At 42.8% G+C, this 20,401-nt stretch overlaps 1 protein-coding gene across 5 annotated transcripts in view; it reads right to left on the bottom strand.

The window, feature by feature from the left end:
- LOC120915234 (Fc receptor-like protein 3) overlaps positions 1–20,401 on the bottom strand; it is a 95,227-nt gene that overhangs the window by 31,098 nt on the left and 43,728 nt on the right. The window contains exon 3 of one of the 5 annotated variants that reach the window (XM_040325576.1): positions 10,000–10,057. The exons of the other annotated variants lie outside the window; for them this stretch is intronic. The gene's annotated coding sequence lies outside the window, so the exon portion shown is untranslated. The remainder of the gene's footprint in view (positions 1–9,999; positions 10,058–20,401) is intronic. 5 annotated transcript variants of the gene reach the window in all.

The following is a 20,401-nucleotide window of genomic DNA, read 5'->3' as shown; positions in this document are numbered from 1 at the left end:
CAGAGCCGCCATATGGGGGAACTCGTGGTGGAATTGAGGTGCCTATCTAACAGCCTGGCCTCCTCGGGAGCAGTACCTGATGCTATCCAGGATGTCGCTGGAAACAGTGCAGCAACAGTCACCTGCCTCGGGGAGCTGCAGACTACCACAGCTGAACTTGTGGGGGAGGTCAGGTGCCTTCGAGTGGCTGTACAGGCCCAGACAGCTTCCCAGGAGGCCCAGACAGCTTCCCTGGAGGCTGTGCTCACCCGCATAGCGGTGGCTTTGAAAGCAGACAGGCAGCCAGGGAGGGACCTGGGGATGCTCCTCCACCTGATGCCGCACCCCCCCCCCCAACTGAGGCTCCCCCCAGGCAAGTGAGGGCCAGGAGACTGGGCACCAGGCGTAGCCCGCGCTGGGGCAAGTGATTTTTTTTTCCAGTTATGTTTGCTCTGGTTAAGAGCTTTTTTATTTCTATTTGCTCCGGTTAAGAGCTTTTTCATTTCTATTTGCTCTGGTTAAGAGCTTTTTTATTTTTATTTGCTCTGTTTTTTGTTTTTTTTTTGCTGCACACAGGCAGTAGTGCAGGCTACAGTGTGAATGGTGTGTGAATGTGGGGGGTGACACTCCTGCCAGTAAGGGGTGTCACCCTCGGTCGCTGGGGATAAGTTCCCCCAGGTCCATATGAATGACGTATGAATGAACAGCAACATCATTGGGGCCTTGACGCGGCGTTGCGGCTCCCTAGTACCATGCGGGGTAATTCGGTCTAATCCAATGTGATGTGGATGTGGGGTGTGTGTGCTAGGGACCACAGTGGTGTGCATGCGTGCATTCTCATTGTGCCATGTTTAATGTGTGTGTTTAACGTTCAAAAATTCGTTTCACGAGACATCTCCTGACTGCTGTACCATCAGCAGACGGGATAGCCTCAGGCAGGGGGGGATTATCTGGTTGGGGGGTCAGGTCATCACATATGTCAATCTCCAGGCCCTTTCTCACTGCGAAGTTGTGCAGCATGCAGCATGCAGCGATGATCTGGCACACAAAGTTTGGGGAATACAACAGGGTACCCCCAGTCTTATCCAGGCATCGGAAACAGGACGTCAGGAGGCCAAAGGTGCGTTCCACCACTCCACGGGTACGTGCGTGTGCTTCATTGTATTTTTTCTGTCCTGGGGTTTGGGGGTTCCGGAATGGAGTCATGAGATGGGGTCCCAGTGCATATGCAGAGTCACCTGAAGGGGAAAAGACAGGAGGATGTTAGTCATGCATGTGCCCCTCGTGATGTCTGCATCATGGGGGGGGCAGTCATGCCTGACACCCATGTCACTCACCAACCAGCCAGCTGTCCCCATACACGTTCTGTTCAAATTCTGTGGAGATGTTGCTCTGACGGTATATGTAGCTGTCATGGCTGGATCCTGGGTGTTTGGCACGGACGTGCCATATGAGGCCTTGGGCATCGGCTATCACCTGGACATTGATTGAATGCCAATGCTTCCGATTGCGATAAATGTGCTCTGTCTCATGGGGGGGCTGTAGTGCCACATGTGTGCAATCAATGGCCCCCACGGTGCGTGGGAATCCGTCAATTAGGCAGAAATCACGCATTTGATGCTAGACTGGGTATATGGTGGTGATAAACTGGACGAAAAGAAAAAGGGGATGAGAAATAAAAAATGAAAAGTGAATGTGAATCAATATGAATGCAGATGAAGTAAAATTAAAAAAATAAAGTGGGACTATATGTGTAAATGTGAAAAAAAAGTGTAATGTGTGAAGACGATAATGCCAAACTAGACGTGTGATGGTAGTGGGCAAGAAAAAAAAAAGAGGGGGTAGTTACCTGAACTGTTTGGATAGGAAAAATGATTCCTTAATGTTGTTGTAGAGTTTTTTTGTGCAACTTTATTCTTGCGGAATCTCCCAGGTAGGCATATAGTCAATAATACCCAAAGAGTCTAGAAATAAATATAAATATATGGAGAACTATTAGAACATTAAAAAAATACCAATAGCGGAGGACAGACTTAACGGGAGTAGAAGAACTACCATAAGGGGATCAGGCATTACTTACTTTTAGACCGAGTAGCAGTGAGAGTCCGTCCATCCAGGCCACCGCATGGGTTCTAAATGAGAGCTACATGTGGCTTACCATTTATAGGCAAGGTTTCATTGGCTCGGCATGCCCCCGTCCGGTGGCTCCACCCCCCGTCCGCCATCCCCAACGCACATCCCCCCAACCCTAACCGCAAGATGGCAGGGAATAACCACGGTCCATGTGAGGCCTCCCCGGCATCCCGGAAGGAGTGGTCCCCGACATCACCATCACCTCCGACGTTAATCGATGTGTGGTCACGGCGTGCCACGCACGCCATGTGTGCGTGTACGCGGTAGGCCGCTGGCGCCCGGAAAGGAGAGCTCCCCCAGTGGCCAAACAAGAGAAGGCCGCTGTAGAGCATAATAGGGGAAACAAGTCAGATGCCTCAGAGACCCCCCCGCCTGCCATGAGGCGTGGAGGTAAGTTCTAACAGGTGACCACAGCACTCCCTACCATTCAAGGGCAAGGAGTGCACCATGATTGGCGATAAAGTCGCAGTCGAGATTCAACACAATACATAGCATGTTGCTCTATAATAGAAAAACATTAAACAATTAGGATCTCAAAGGAAATTTAAGCGAAGCTTAACAAATTATATTTAGAAAAATGTATAAAACATTGCTGGAAAGTGTGTTAGAACAACAGGCAGACGAAACCTCATATTGACAGTAATGTATATAGAAAAACAATATATTGAAGGAAGGGGGAACTTATCTAGTACCATAACAATACTTAAGTTTTCCCGGACACAAAGCCCTTTAAAAAGGGAGCAAACTAATTGGATTCATTGAGGCCTGGATAGGCCGTGGCTTGTAGCCTGAAGATCCATTTCTGCTCACACTGCAAAAGGGATCTATTCCTGCTGAATTACCTCTGCTTAAATGTGAGTGTTTGACCATTAATAAAAGTTTGTTTTTTGTGTTAAATACTACACCTATGGATTAAAAGAAAAAAGTGTAATTGAAGGCCTACAATACACCTCCCTGCGCCAACACGGAAAAAACTATTGCAAAATCTAATAACAGATTTCCGCAAGTTAAAGAGCAATCTGAATATTACGGTAATGGGAGCAGCCGTTTAAAAAAATAAAGACATAATAAAAATTATCAAGATTAAAAGAGCATAAATGCACAAATATTAAGATCACAAACGGCGCTAATGGTGACAGTTCTAGTGTAGATGCACAAGGCACCACGTCTACACTCCAATGTTGCGTGAAGGAAATCAGTGAGGTATAGGCAAAAAAGTTCCAAATAGAAGTGTGGTCCACTTTAAGAAAGGACAGATAGTAAGCACCTTCCACCCGAACTCCTCTAGAGACACCACGTGGGACACAATGAGCCCCCTCTGGGGTACACACTCACCAGAAAGTAAATAATACAGGGCGATGTATGCGTAACTCCAAACTGATAATCAGCCTTCAAGCAGGGTAATCAAACACATCTGTATAGGAGCTCCAAATTAAACCAGAAAAAAAGACAGAGAAAGTGCCATAGCATAATTCCGTTTTTAATGGATCAAAAATAGTAGCCCACAGAAGCAAAAACCCCTTCAACCATTGAACGTACAATAAAAGTATTTAAAAAGCGCATAATCACCAAATCCTGGATAATAGGTAAAGCATCGCACTGGTCCTGGTTCAGTCTCACAGAGACTGTCAATTTCCGGTTCCAGACGAGGCACTGGTGGAGCGCAAACGTCACTTCCTGAGCGTCGTGAGAAGCCACGCCCTGACGCGTTTCGTCATAGGACTTCGACAGAGGGCGTGGCCTCACGACGCAATCCACCTAGTTTAAATATGCAGACTTCTCTCAGACGCTCCAATCGCCGTAGAGAAGTGGGCGGGCAAAGGCGCTTATCCCGCCCACTGACTCGTAGAGCAACGGCGTATGGGGGTGAATGAGAGGCAAATACATACATCATCCGTCCCATAATGACACATAAAGCGGCCAAACTCAGCGGCAACACGCAAAAGGTGACAGGGAACGTACGGACGGAAAACTGTAATATGAACATAACAGTTAATTCATATAACCATTATGCACACCACAGTGTAACCAAAGGGCTATTAATACAAAAGCACTTAATAGCATACAATGTAATAACTTCATCAGATAAATAATCAATAAAAATTCATCATAGCTATATACATATAATTAAAACATGCATCAATAACATTAAAATGTGCATTAATAAAAATAATTATAAAAGATATAATAAGCTAAATAGTAAACAGTGGACCCATTCACAGAATATATGACATATTATAAACAGATAAATTAACCACAGTCCTACCAGCGCCATCTTGTGGCAGGAAAATATATAGCATACAGATCATCTTTATATTCCAAAGGAAGGAATTGTAGCCATAATTACAGGAACTGGTTCTTAAACGTAAGAGAAGGAAAATGGCCATTTTGGTAGCGAAAATTAACGAATTAAAAACACAGCTCGAGCCAATTAATGATACCCAGCAGTTGACTGATTTTAACACCCGCATTGTGAAGAAACTTGAAAAAGTTGATAAAGAAACACAAAAGAAAAAAACTAAAAAATTTCATAGGGATTTGGGTGATTTTCAGTCTAGAAAAGTCTATACCTGGCAACAAGTTAGACAGAATGAAAATGAAGATGCAACGCATATGGAAGTCTCTATAGAGAATACGGCTGGGGTTACGCCCATCCGAAACTCTACCCAAAGAGCTGCCTCTGTACCTAAGCCTCTTAGAAATCAACCTATTCCTATTCAGTCTAATGGGAATCAGGCTAAAGGTAATACCACAAGGGTGACACAAGGTGTTGTGCACCCAAGTACATCTAGTGGTAGACAATATCACATCCCAGTTCAGAACCGTTTTGAACCCCTATGGGATGATAGAAGCCGTCCAGAATCCCCTAAACCTTTTTTAGGGAGAGGGAGGGGGGGACATGGACGAGGACGGGGCGGCCCACATTGGAGGGGCCGTCCGCCGTCATATCAACAGCAGACAATGGGTTATACAGAACAGCAATGGAGGGAACAGCCACCTCCTCGAGACCAGGATTATGTGTACTACCCCAACACAAGGTCAGACGAACAAGAGGTTGTAGATCGGGACTCAAAGTCCAGAAAAAGAAGGAGGGTGTAAGTAGAGGCGGTATTTTTAATTTAAGTAATACTGAACTAACCCCCAAAGAGACAAATATTTTGCATTTAGGCCTTAAGTGTGGACTCAAAAGACCTATTAATAAATTTGACGTATTTATTGACTTGCACAAATACGTACGCAAAATAAATATGAAAAAATATTTTCTTAACAAAAATTCAGACTCCTCATCTGGGATTTCTTCAATAGCACTTGATAGTGGCTTACGAAACAAGTCCCTTTTTAATCCTTTAAATAAAGGTAACCATCAGATAGAAGTCTTCAAAGGACTAGTTCTGAGAGATTTACGACAGCTGGCACCTCAAAAAAATGTCAATCCCCAGTATATTCTAGATGGTATCAGATCATTAGAAGAGAAAAAGGATCTGATAATACGTCCTGCAGATAAAGGAGGTGGAGTAGTCATCCTAGACAAGACATTCTATGATAACCAGTTAACGGAAATGCTAAGCGACACTGGAACTTATGTCCTACTTGATAAGGATCCATCACTCCAATATGAGATTGATTTGAATAAACTCATTAACATGGGCTTTAAATCTGGAGTGCTGAATAATCGTGAGAAAAGATATCTGTTACCAAGTTCTAACAGAATTCCCACGATTTATACCCTCCCAAAGATACATAAAAGTACCCAGTGCCCCCCGGGTCGTCCCATCGTTAATGGGATAGGATCACTAACATCCCGGTTAGGCCAATACCTGGACCTCTATCTCCAGGTGAGTGTTATACACACAAGAGCCTATTTGAAGGACACAAAGAGTCTCTTACAGTTACTTCAGGAGATTGATCTGACAAACAAGGAGGAAGTATATCTTGTTACATCTGATGTTACATCACTTTATACTGTGATCCAGCACGATGATGCTCTCCTAGCACTTAATTGGAGTTTGAGTCAACGCGAAGATATCTCTCACAATAAAAAGGTGTTCCTTAGGAATGCATTAGACTTCTGTTTGGGACATAACTTTTTTTGGTTTGGAGGTCAGTTTTACTCCCAATGCCGGGGAGTAGCTATGGGGGCCCGCTTTGCCCCGAGCATAGCTAATATGTTCATGGGAGAGTGGGAAGATAAAGTTATCTTTTCAGTTCCACGACCCTCACTCCTGTTCTACAGGAGATACATAGATGACCTCCTACTTATATGGGACGGTCCACTCACTTCGCTGCAAACTTTCCTAGATGAGCTTAACTCTAATAACAACAATATTGTACTTACTAGCACAATTAGTAAAGATAGAGTGAATTTTTTGGATTTGGAAATATCCAGGGCTGGATCAGGACTATCAACAAAGGCTTATTTTAAAGCCACAGATTCAAATAGCTATCTTCCTACGTGCAGTGGACACCACCCGATGTGGTTAAAAAATATCCCAAAAGGACAACTTACCAGAATAAGGAGGAACTGTACTAATACCACAGACTTCCTAGATCAAGCAGAAATTATAAAGGGAAAGTTTTTAGAGAAGGGGTATAAGAAGAACGGGCTTGATACCATTATAAGTGAATTAGCCGCACAACCAAGAGAGTTCTTTCTCACAGATAGAATCTCGAATAGGTCACTGAACAATCATGAATGGAACTTCATATCGGGGTATCATGCTCAATATAGAGAAGTTGAGGCAATCTTTTCTGATCATTGGCATGTTTTGCTGATGGATAAAGTTTTAATGGCTGTATTGCCGGAGAAACCTGGCTTTATTTATAGAAAAGCCCAAAGTTTTGCTGATAAGTTGGTATGTAAGGTACTTGACCCACCCAGCAGGCCATCGAGTTTCTGGGATTGCGATGGCTTCTTTGCATGTCGCAAATGCAGAGCTTGCCGGGAGGCCAATCGGCCTAGGAAAGCTGTAAAGAAATTTACTTCAAGTGCTAATAATAAGGAATTTACTATTGGTGAATTTATCACATGTAACACCACGCATGTGGTATACGCTCTCCAGTGCCCTTGTGGTCTGCTCTATATAGGGCGGACCAAACGCCAACTTAAAGTGCGCATCGGAGAGCATATTGCCAATATACTATTGGGTTACAAGGACCACAATGTTTCGCTCCACTTTAAGTTGTTCCATAACCAAGACCCGAGTGGCTTAATGTTTTGGGGTGTGGACCATTTGAAACCAGCATGGAGAGGAAACAACTTGGTCAGAGATCTATCAAAGAGAGAAACCCAATGGATCTTCTCGGCCGATACTCTTGCCCCTAGGGGCTTGAATATCGAGCTGGACATCAATTGCTTTATTAGCAATTATTAATTGTATAATCCAAATATTCTTTTTTGAAATTAGGATGTTCCACTCATTGTCCCTTTTTTATGAGGTGGGTAACTGTGACCCTCTCTATATTATTAACCTGCCCTTTTTATTATGAGATTATTCTGGCCTTCTGTTTTTTAGCTGTGTTTATCTTTTAAGATGACCGAATTTTTACTGTAGGTTATATAATGAATTATGGCTACAATTCCTTCCTTTGGAATATAAAGATGATCTGTATGCTATATATTTTCCTGCCACAAGATGGCGCTGGTAGGACTGTGGTTAATTTATCTGTTTATAATATGTCATATATTCTGTGAATGGGTCCACTGTTTACTATTTAGCTTATTATATCTTTTATAATTATTTTTATTAATGCACATTTTAATGTTATTGATGCATGTTTTAATTATATGTATATAGCTATGATGAATTTTTATTGATTATTTATCTGATGAAGTTATTACATTGTATGCTATTAAGTGCTTTTGTATTAATAGCCCTTTGGTTACACTGTGGTGTGCATAATGGTTATATGAATTAACTGTTATGTTCATATTACAGTTTTCCGTCCGTACGTTCCCTGTCACCTTTTGCGTGTTGCCGCTGAGTTTGGCCGCTTTATGTGTCATTATGGGACGGATGATGTATGTATTTGCCTCTCATTCACCCCCATACGCCGTTGCTCTACGAGTCAGTGGGCGGGATAAGCGCCTTTGCCCGCCCACTTCTCTACGGCGATTGGAGCGTCTGAGAGAAGTCTGCATATTTAAACTAGGTGGATTGCGTCGTGAGGCCACGCCCTCTGTCGAAGTCCTATGACGAAACGCGTCAGGGCGTGGCTTCTCACGACGCTCAGGAAGTGACGTTTGCGCTCCACCAGTGCCTCGTCTGGAACCGGAAATTGACAGTCTCTGTGAGACTGAACCAGGACCAGTGCGATGCTTTACCTATTATGCAGGATTTGGTGATTATGCGCTTTTTAAATACTTTTATTGTACGTTCAATGGTTGAAGGGGTTTTTGCTTCTGTGGGCTACTATTTTTGATCCATTAAAAACGGAATTATGCTATGGCACTTTCTCTGTCTTTTTTTCTGGTTTAATTTGGAGCTCCTATACAGATGTGTTTGATTACCCTGCTTGAAGGCTGATTATCAGTTTGGAGTTACGCATACATCGCCCTGTATTATTTACTTTCTGGTGAGTGTGTACCCCAGAGGGGGCTCATTGTGTCCCACGTGGTGTCTCTAGAGGAGTTCGGGTGGAAGGTGCTTACTATCTGTCCTTTCTTAAAGTGGACCACACTTCTATTTGGAACTTTTTTGCCTATACCTCACTGATTTCCTTCACGCAACATTGGAGTGTAGACGTGGTGCCTTGTGCATCTACACTAGAACTGTCACCATTAGCGCCGTTTGTGATCTTAATATTTGTGCATTTATGCTCTTTTAATCTTGATCATTTTTATTACACCTATGGATTACCCTCTCTTTCCTGTATGTGTCTATCTGAGCATTTAACCAGGAGGTGTGGCCATAAAGAGAAAGTAAGCAAGGATCGTTTTTTATGAAGAATACAACACAAAGGCTTATTATTTAGCCTCTAAAGGTGAGAGGCTGGGGGAAAGGTTTGGCATGTAGCACCGAATGAAAGCACCTGCACTTTATTGGATATCACTGCAATTAAGAGACAATTGTTTTGCATCTCCACTTTTTGGATTTATTTGCACATTGCTGTGAAGTGTGACTTAGAGATTTTCCAGCACAAGGACTTGCATTATTTTGCATGTTTTTTTGGAATAGTTTTTTCTCTGCACTAAAGACTGTTTATTGCACATTTTTATATAGTTTTTTTCTAGTGTATGTATTTTGCATACTTCTGCACTGTTTGGATTTATTTGCACATTGCTGTGGAGTGTGGCGTAGAAATTTTCCAGCACAAGTACTTGATTTATTTTGCATGTTTTTTGGAACAGGTTTTTCTGCACTAAAGCCTGTTTATTTGGAAATTTGTAGGAGAAGAAAGCCCCTGGGATGGTGCGGATTGTAATAATAGGATGGAATTTTTAAAAAATATATAAAAATAGAAAAGTTTAATATAAATGATGATAATTACAGTATACAAATTTAAAAAACAAAATTCATTTAAAACAGAGGAATTAACATACAAAGTGAATTCACCAATATACAGAAATCCACACCCGAATGCTGACCAATATATCAAGACAAACAGGGGTGGATAGAACCCAACATGTTTCGGAGGCAGACGGTTAGGTTAATTCATAAACCATATGCAAATTCCTTCTTCAGGGATTCTTAATATTGGTATAAACAATAATATAAAAAAAAATCCTAATAAGGAGAAAATAAGAGCATGATATAAATATAATTTATAGCATTATTAATTTCTTAGATTGTTTCTAAAGCTTTATATTTTTTGCATATCATTTACTGACATTATGTCCAACATCAAATACAGTATATTTAATAACTGAAAGAAGTGCATAGTACTTACATCATATGATGGTATTTACACATGTAGATGAACTGGGCATACCTGGTTGGATGAATCTCTGGGGAGGCCCTGCCCAAGTATAATATGTATAGCCATAAATAATGAATTTAAAAAAATATATATATATATAATAGTTCTGGCCCTTTAAAAAGGTGAAAGTAATGTCATTATTCCATTGAAATTTGCAATATTAGACAGGAGGGGTCAGGCATAAGATCAACAGAGGGATGGAACCATGCAGTGTGTCAAATCTCACGAGGATAGATGCAGGCAGTGTGCGATGAGATCTATTAAAATAAATTATTATGTATAAGTATATATAAGGTATAAAGAGGAAAAAACAAAAGGAAACAATGCCAGCAGCACAATCCAAAAAGCTGGTGGATGCACGTACATACCAACCAGTCAGGCAGAGCTTGGTGTGCTAATGCAGTGTTTAACAAGACAGCAGATTCTCATACCTTAATTCTTGTATTAAAACAAGATGCATGGATCCTGGCTGTGTAGCGGTGAATTTTTTTTAAATAGGACAGCTGATTCTTGTCAGCCTATCAGACTGGCCCAAATTTGGTGCCAGATAATGGGTAAAGACAAAATTGCAGGTATATGCAAGGGGCCAATGAACCTGGTCCCCTTAGCATTAACTGCACATCAGGTGTACACATTGCGATTTGTGCCTGTGCAGTCCCCCGATCCTCGCGGCGTCCGGCGCCACCGCATCAGAAGAGCATGTGACGTCAGACGTCGATGTGACGGCCAGCACGCATGGCGGGCGGAAGTATCTGGACTGGTGGAAATTGCCAGAGCGTATGCGTACAGGAGAAATTAGCTCCCAAGCAGCGTAAACCGCCCGGAAACACTAAAAAAAGAGTGCTGGCCCCTGAATGACAAAAGGCAGACAGAGGCTCCTACATGCTGGGGAGCCTCGACACCACCAAACGGTCAAAATCTACTGATCAGACAATTTAGAAAATAATCAATATAATTAGAAAATGTATTAAAAAGTTAGAGGGCGGAGTCTACAAACCATCAGAGAATTCATCCATTACAAAAATGATATGCCATACAGCTTTACAAGGTTGTAAGTATCTACATAGAGAGATATCACCTAAATCAAAAATAATAATAAAGAATGACACATATGAGCAAGCATAGATATAAGCATATTACAATATTAATATGCTTATATCTATGCTTGCTCATATGGAATATAACCCTTTAATGCAGTGGGTTGGAAGCTATTGGCATAGAGCACAGTGTTCCCAGCCGTGGCTTTTCTGAACAGTGTGCTGCATAGCCTTCCATCAGGACTAGAAGAAATTCGAACATCGAGAAAAGTGATTGTACTTTTATTGTGTACCATAGTGAATTTTAAACGGTCCCAAAAATTTGTCAAAATTGGCCGATGTGTCCGCCATAATTTCGCAGTCACGAAAAAAAACGCTGATCGCCGCCATTAGTAGTAAAAAATAAATAATTAATAAAAATGAAATAAAACTATGCCCTATTTTGTAAACGCTATAAATTTTGCGCAAACCAATCGATAAACGCTTATTGCAATTTTTTTTACCAAATATAGATATAAGAATACGTATCGGCCTAAACTGAGGAAAAAAATGTTTTTTTATATATATTTTTGGGGAATATTTATTATAGCAAAAAGTAAAAAATATTGAATTTTTTCCAAAATTGTCGCTCTATTTTTGTTTATAGCGCAAAAAACAAAAACCGCAGAGGTGATCAAATACCACCAAAATAAAGCTCTATTTGTGGGAAAAAAAGGACGCCAATTTTGTTTGGGAGCCACGCCGCACGACCGCGCAGTTGTCAGTTAAAGCGACGCAGTGCCAAATCGCAAAAAGGGGCCTGGTCCTTTACCTGCATTTTGGTCCGGGTCTTAAGTGGTTAAGATCAGAAAATTCCATCGACAATGTCTCCGGACCTTCCCAGACGACAAAGACATCGTCGATTATAACTAAGCCATACCATAATATCGTTAATGTATTTGACGAGGTCCTCGTCGCTGAGAAGGGAGCGCTCCCACTCCCCCAGGTACAGATTGGCGTAGGATGGGGCACAACAAGTCTCCATCGCTACATCCTGCACCTGGAGGTAGTGGGAGCCATCGAACTGAAAAGAATTGTGGTATGAATGAATTCTAACCCACAATGGATGAATTCATTCAATGCCTTGTCATAGTGGGAACCTTGTTTCAGGGCCCGTGATATGACTGCCAGACATTTTGCATTGGGAATTGAACTGTACAAGGCTATTATGTCTATAGCAACCAAAATAGATTTCTCTGTATAGTATAGTTCCTACATTTTCTGTAAGAAGTGAATTGTGTCCTTAATGAAGGACGGCAATGTAAGAACATACGGTTGCAAATAGTCATCAATTACTCTGCTTAGGTTTTCGGAGATGTTAACATTGCCTGAGACAATGGGGCGTCTGGTCTGGTAGGGTCTAAATGTTTTTTATGAATCTTCGGGAGGCTATAGAACGTAGCCTGTATTATGGGCTTGACGCGACGAACGCTTAGAATTCTTTGTTAAATCTGTCAGTTAGTGCAGCTGAAATAGACTTGTACCAAGACAGGTTATCGAGAATTTTTTGGCACACCGATTTATAGTGGGTGTTGTCCATTACGACAACGCTCCCACCTTTATCTGAAGCCTTAATTGTAAGAGTCAGTTCACACTAGGGCGACACGACTTCCAGCGCGACTTTCAGAGGCGACTCCGACACGACTTGAGCATGAACCACAGGGCGATCTGGGGCGATTTACAACACGACTTGAAGTCGTCTCCAGGACAGGAGACTTTCCAGTGGCCAATTAAACAACAATCAGCTCTAGGGGAGGGAGGGGAGGGAGGGGGTGGGAGAGGTTTGCCTGAGAAATGTATGTTATCTTCCTGGAAATTCGCTTCAGTTAAGACAGTGATCAGACTTGGAGGCGACTTCCATTGAAATCAATGGGTACAAATCACCTACAAGTCGGATTGAAGTAGTACAGGAACTTCTTTTGACGTCGGAGCGACTCGAGTCGTGTGTATTAACACCGCTCCCATTCACTTGCATTGTTTTTCTCGACAGCGAGACTTGGGACGACTTGAGGCGACTTCAAGTCGGATCCCAAGTCGCCCCAGTGTGAACCGGCTCTGATGGATTTGTTCTTGCGTAGACCTTCCGGGGCATGGTTTTCATCTGCAGTTAAATTATTTGGATGAAGTTTCTTTAGTGGCAATTGACAGATATCTCTGATAGTTTGTTTCAAAAAAATAGCTACATTGGGGTTGATGTTAGGGGGAGAAAACTTAGTAGAAGGTTTTTTTGAACAACAAAATAGGGTTAAGGGTTGATTTATTGATATCGTCAATAATTTTATCTAAATCAATTTGATCAATAAGATCAATCGTGTTGTTTTCATGGAATAGAATAGTGAGGTCACGTAGAGCCTTGAACTCCCTCATGCTGTATTTTGACCAGTCTGTGCTATCGATGTCGGTTTCATTTTTGGCGTAAATACACTTAAGCAGCAATTTGCGCACAAAAAGCTGTATGTCCGTAATCAAACAAATCAAAGTTTCCCTCGGAGACAGAAACTTAGATCCGTGAAAGGACATTTATTTCCAAAGTTGTTAGTTAGTGAGATGATAAATTAATGACACTTGGGGGTCTGGTTGGATTTCGATCACATACAGGTCCAAACCTTTTCCTCCTTTCTGTGTTACTGGGGAGCCACTCCCCCCCCCCCCCCTGTATTAAGTTTAATGTTTTCGTAGTAGTAGGTTTAACATGTCCTAAACGTTGAGTAGTATTGCCTGGATTACTGGAAGTGTCAGAAAGGGATGAATACGATTCTCCCATACCCGTATTTGTTTGTGTTATAGAGGTGGACTGATCAGTCTGCGAACCCTCACCAGCTTGGTCAAAGTCAACATCAGTAATTCTTTTTTTGTTGTCTTGTTCCATAGAACCTCTATTGTTGCGACTTCTTTTTTGTCTGCTCCTGCTCCTCTTTCGGAAGAATACCGTTCCCGTTGGTCCGGAGTGGAAACTTGTGGTTTGGATAGGTTAGGATTCGGTTTGAAATTTCTGATCTGATATGTTTTTTTTGGTAGTTGGGGATTACTAGTCTGCCATTTGTACACATGTCACTCCGAAACGGCTGGTTGGTCTCTCCAAAATTGAATCTCTTTCTTGTAAAATGTTTTTTATTGTAAATAGATTATCTTTAAGTTTGACTTGTAATTTGGGAAAAAGCACATGATCCTTAAAAGGGTATCAGTGCCAATTCCAAATAATTATATTCTCTGTCAAGGGAGTCGATTTATCTATTGTACTTCCTAGTCAGGATAAGCATCATTTCTCGAGAGCATGAAAAAGTATTTATACCCCTTGAAATTTTCCACATTTTGTCATGTTACGCCCAAAAACTTAAGTTAATTTAATTGGGATTTTATGTCGAGTTATAGAGGGCTTTTGGTTCCATTGGAAGGGCCAAAAGTTTGTTTTTACTTCGGCAGGTACACCAATCAAGCATGCCAAGTTAAATTTATTGTCCGTCTTCAGGCTTCCAGGTTCTTGCTGAGGCAGCCATTCTAACATTAAAACTCACATATGGAAGCAGACCAGGCGACTGAGCATGCTTTATTACAGCTCTGGACACTTGATGGGTCTGTGCAACTCACAGATTCCATCCTAGTTCTGGCCCAGTATAGCTGGGATTAATAATTTAACTTTAAGGACCCCATAATGAGAAGAACAAGTGGTCCACAGGGGGCAACTGGACTTTGGAAAAATGTGATCTTTTATGTCTGCCAGACACTCTTTTCCCTACAGCTTGACACATGGACCGTGTCATCAGTCACAAGCAGTTGTGGCTGCCTTAGTAAATAAACATGGGATAGAGACAGGGTTCACCACAGTTGTTTTTATAATATACCACTTCTTGTTTTACCTGTTACCAAAAGGTATTACCAAAAGCTGAACATCCCTTCCAGAGATTACAAAAAGATATATCCAGATGCCCAAGTCAGGATCTTACGAGTATGCATTTTGTCTGTATGGACATGTTTTCTGGATGTCCAGTAGTAAATGCTACTGTAAAAACCCCAGTAAAAAGTCTTATCAGAAGTAGCTTGTAAGTACAGAGAGCCAGAATGTTCAGAGAGTAACAGAGGAAATCATTTTTATAGGAGAGTCCTTACCAGAAGTTATGAGGTTTTATTTTTACACCCCCTACTGTATAGCGAAAAATGTAGAGTAAGAAACGAAAAAAGAAAAAACTTTTGCCTGAATGTTTTCTTATGTTTTATGAAGCCCCTACGGGGGTTGTTGGACTCTCTCCCTATAGGATTTGGTTTGGGAGTGTGTTACTCACTTGCTTATATTTTGTCTCAGCAGCTGAACTCCTCCATTCGCATCTCACAGAGAATGTTGCTGATCTTTTAAGGTTTTTGACAACCTAATTTATGCGTTTTCTACCCAATTCCAGATCCTAACAGTTTGGAAGGATCTAAAACTAAAGGCAGGTGACTTGTGGATTGTTAAGAGACATTTATATATAAGAAAATGTTTGGAGACTCAATACAGCAACTATTTCATGTACAGTTGTGCAAAACTTGAAGGAAAAGTCACCTGGATCCAAACCAGACACTGAGAAAATTATTAAATTAAAGAAATCTCAGTGTTTTATTTGTTTCCCTCTTGGAATTGCAGTCTAGGGTAGAAATTATTCAATGGTTTTAATTGTAAGGGATATATACAATAATGAAAAGCAGTTTAGCCATGTCAAAGTCATATATGTCTATTGTACGTCTTCCATTTTATGTAGAATTGTCTGTGTTTACATTTGCTGATAAGTCAGCATGCCAACAATTAAGCTAGAAGGCCATTCTGGCCACAGGAGTGTACAGCCAGTACTCTGTAAATATGTCTTATCAATCATTTGTTTTCGCAATGAAAAATCATTTTGTAATGAAAAAAGCTGCTCAGCTATTATATTCTCCACAATGGAGTTTTGCCTCTTTGGCTAGGACTACCTCCACCTAAGCGTGTGAAGGTTCCAGGTTAAAGGTGATAGCAGGTATGGTTAGTGAGGAGACTGTAAGACTATAAGTTCTGTATATATGTCAGGGATCGGATGGGAGACTGATTTGATGAGGTCGGCCTCTCTTATATCTCCTGTCCTGGCTCCGCTGAAGGTGAAACAGAGGAAGCCGAAGGACAAGAGGGACACGAGTGCCTGGAGCCGGGGGTCCCTAAGGAACAGCTTGGCGGGGTTCAGCGGCCAGGAACAGACTGTAATGAGCTTAGCAGGAACAGGTAACAGCCAGGCAGGTAACTGAGGGTTAACAGCAACCAGGAATGTAGACAGGAGCGAGGTCTCAGGGATAGCCAGGTTCGTCAGCAAGCGGGCAGTGAGGTACCGAATCATAGACAGAGCCAAAGTCAGGAACGGAGCCGGGTCAGGGATGGACATAAGTACAGGAACAGGACACAGAGCCAAGGTCAAGAGCAAGCCGGGTCAAACACTAGGAAAACACACAGGATCAGAGCAAGGTTCAGGAACACAGCTGAAGATCAGTCAGCAAGGCATAAGAGCCCAGACTCCCTTTAAATAGGCTGTCTGGCGCCAAACTGAATTAGGCTCGTACGTGTGCGCGCCCGTATCTGTGCGCATGCGTGCCCGCATTTGCGAGCTCTGGCGCGCATGTGCGAGCCTGTGAGCCATTCTATGGCAAAGGCTATGCGCTTGCGCACATCTATGTGCAAAGCGTCTTACAGGAGTTCCCTGACATTGCCCCCCCCCTTAGGGGCAGCCTCCGGATGCCTACAAGAGACCGTTTTTCAGGATGAAGCTGGAGGTAGGCCTGTATCAACCGGGGAGCATGAACATTGGAGGCTGGTTCCCAGGAGTTATCTTCAGGGCCATAACCCTTCCACTTAATGAGGAACTGAGTCCGACCTCCCCTCTTCCTACAGTCCAGAACAGCCTCAACCTCATATTCTTCACTTCCTTCAACCAGTAGTGGGGCAGGGGCTTCGGTGCCACGATTTGGGAAGGGGTTAGAGACCATAGGCTTGAGCAACGAAATGTGGAACACAGGATGGATCTTTAAACTGCTTGGCAAGGATAATTCAAAAGCCACAGAATTGATCCGTTTTTTTATTGGAAAAGGACCCAAAAATTTTGGGACAAGTTTCTTCGAAGGGCATTTCAACTTTAGGTTAGCTGTGGACAGAAAAACCCTGTCTCCTGGCTTCAAGTTCAGGTTCCCTCTTCTCTTCCTATCAAAAAACTTTTTGTTAGCCGCCTGTGACTTTAAGATCGTTTCTCGCAAGAGTTGATTATTGGTGGTGAAAAAGTCCAGTCTCTCTTGCACAGCTGGTACAGAAGACTCCATGGGTACATCGGGTAGAAAGGAAGGGTGATACCCATAATTAACATAGAAGGGTGACTGTTTGATAGCAGAATGAACAGAATTATTGTACGCAAATTCTGCCAAGGGGAGTAGGGACACCCAATCATCCTGAGAAAAGGATGAGAAACATCTCAAGTATTGCTCCAGGGACTGATTAGTCCTTTCGGTCTAACCATTGGTCTGCGGGTGATAAGCAGATGAAAGACACAGTTCAATCCTTAAGGCTTTACATAGGGCCCTCCAAAATTTGGAGGTGAACTGTACCCCACGATCTGAGGTAATGTTTGCTGGAATGCCATGCAGTCTCACGATCTCCTTAACAAATGCAGAAGCGGTTTCAGAGGCAGAGGGCGTTCCTTTCAGAGGTACAAAATGGGCCATTTTTGAAAAACGATCCACTATAACAAAGATGGTGGTGAATCCTTCGGACAGGGGGAGTTCCACAATAAAATCCAAGGAAATCATGTTCCAAGGTTTTTCAGGTACAGGAAGAGATTCTAACAACCCCCAGGTCTTGGCACGATCAGACTTGTTTCTGAGACATACGGAGCAGGACCTTACATAATCTCTACAATCTTTCAATAAATCAGGCCACCAAAAGGAACGGGACACTAGGTCAGAGGTTTTGTGAATACCAAAGTGTCCGGCAAGTGGATGGTCATGGCATTTCTTGAGGATATGAACTCTAAACTGCTCAGGAATAAAAATGTGCTCCTTGTGGAAGAAGAGCCCATCCTTTAGTTGAAGATGCAGATCCAGAGGAGGGGGATGATTAGCAACTGCCTCCTTGATTTGGGACATCACATCTGCCTGCAGGAGTAGAAAGTTTTTGGCAGGTAATATAGTGTCAGGTTCAGGAGGTGGGGCTGACTCAGAGAACATGCGCGAGAGCGCATCGGGTTTACCGTTCCTGGATCCGGGGCGGAAGGTAAGATGAAAAATGAAACGTGAAAAGAATAGCGCCCATCTGGTCTGTCGGGGTCTTAGGCGTTTGGCAGTTCTTAAATATTCCAGGTTTTTATGATCAGTAAAAATAAGGATAGGATGTGCAGCCCCTTCCAACAGATAGCGCCATTCCTCTAGGGCGGCTTTGATGGCTAGTAGTTCACGATCCCCCACGTCATAATTCTTTTCAGAAGAGTTCAGTTTCCTAGAGAAGAAGGCAATCGGATGGAGTAAAGATTTAGCCCCCTGTCTTTGGGATAGTATGGCCCCAACGGCCGTTTCAGAGGCGTCTACCTTGAGCACGTAGGCCAGAGCAGGGTCAGGGTGTCTTAGAATGGGGGCAGAAGTAAACAAAGTCTTTAATTTTTCAAAGGCATCCTGTGCCTCGGAAGTCCATTTGAAAGAAGTATGTTGTTTAGTCAACTGGGTGACAGGAGCAATGATACCGGAAAAGTTTTTAATAAACTTTCTATAAAAATTGGCAAATCCTACAAAACGTTGAATAGCTTTCTTGTCTTCAGGAGCAGGCCAATCAAGCACAGCAGCAACTTTTCGCGGATCCATAGAGATGCCTTCTGCGGAAATAACAAGTCCCAAGAATTGGATAGAGGGTCTTTCAAAGTTGCATTTTTCGGCCTTAGCGTAAAGATGGTGTTGTCGCAGTCTTTCAAGTACTTTCTTTACATGACACCTGTGAAGATCAAGAGAACTGGAGAATATAAGAATATCGTCCAGATAGACGATAATGAACAAATCTAAGTAGTCCCGAAAGATGTCATTCACCAGATGTTGAAATGTGGCAGGGGCATTGCAGAGGCCAAATGGCATGACAAGATACTCATAGTGTCCGAAGCGTGTTCGGAATGCAGTTTTCCATTCGTCCCCGTTACGAATTCTGACTAAATTATATGCACCCCTCAGATCTAATTTAGAAAACACTTGTGCCCCTCGCAATCTTTGAAAAAGTTCTGGAATCAAAGGAAGTGGGTACCGATTCTTAACCGTTATCTTGTTAAGATCTCGATAATCCACACAGGGTCTGAGGGTATGATCTTTTTTTTCAACAAAGAATATGCCTGCCCCTGCAGGTGATGTGGAATGTCGAATGAAGCCCTTCTCTAAATTTTTGTCAATGTAGTGACGGAGGGCTTCTAATTCGGGCTCAGAAAGAGGATAAATGCGGCCAAACGGAATCTCAGCTCCAGGCAAAAGTTCTATGGGGCAATCATAGGCCCGGTGAGGAGGTAGAGAGTCTGCATTATTCTTATTGAAGACATCGAGAAATTCATGATAGACTGCAGGAACAAGTTTTGAGGTTTCTGGATCAGACTGGATGGCCAGGAGAGGTGTAGTGGTGCGTACTTCGTGCGAAATACAGTGTTCCAGACAGTAAGGTGAAGAGAAAAGGACCTCCCCTGTAAGCCAATTGATGCTGGGATTATGTGCCCTCAGCCAGGGCATACCCAAGATGATGGGGAACAAGGGTGATGAGATGACATCTAGACGTAGGAACTCTTGATGACTGGTAGAAGAAAGGCAGAGGATGGGGACCGTTTCCTGTGTTACTGGGCCAGACTTGATACCAGAGCCATCAGCAAGGTGTACTACGAACACTTGTTCTTTGGTACAAAGGGGGAGATTGTGCCAGGCTGCGAAATTAGAGTCCACAAAGCAGCTGCAGACACCAGAGTCGATGATTGCAGAGACAGAAATGGTTTTCCCAGCAAGCTGAAGATGGAGCGGAAGGGTTAGGTGAACCCGGTCAGGTCCGGGGGGATGCATCGCGTGGATCCAGTTGATAGGGGATTTGTGTGGCCGTACCGGACAGCTGCGTAAATAATGACCGGCATCACCACAGTAGAGGCAGAGGTCAGAGCGCTGGCGACGAAGGCGTTCGGCTGCAGACAGAGGGGACCTCAAAAAACTCTTCCGAGGAAGAGCGCAGGGCGAGCTAGTCGTGTCGCTGGAGAGACAGGTAATGGCACTCTTGGATCTGTGGTGAGGAGAGTCTCTGTGGGTTTTCTCAG

Source organism: Rana temporaria, chromosome 10, assembly GCF_905171775.1.
Source record: "Rana temporaria chromosome 10, aRanTem1.1, whole genome shotgun sequence".
Classification (NCBI taxonomy): Eukaryota; Metazoa; Chordata; class Amphibia; order Anura; family Ranidae; genus Rana; species Rana temporaria.
The sequence above is the reverse complement of the archived record's forward strand: the minus strand, read 5'-3'. Positions and strand labels throughout refer to the sequence as shown.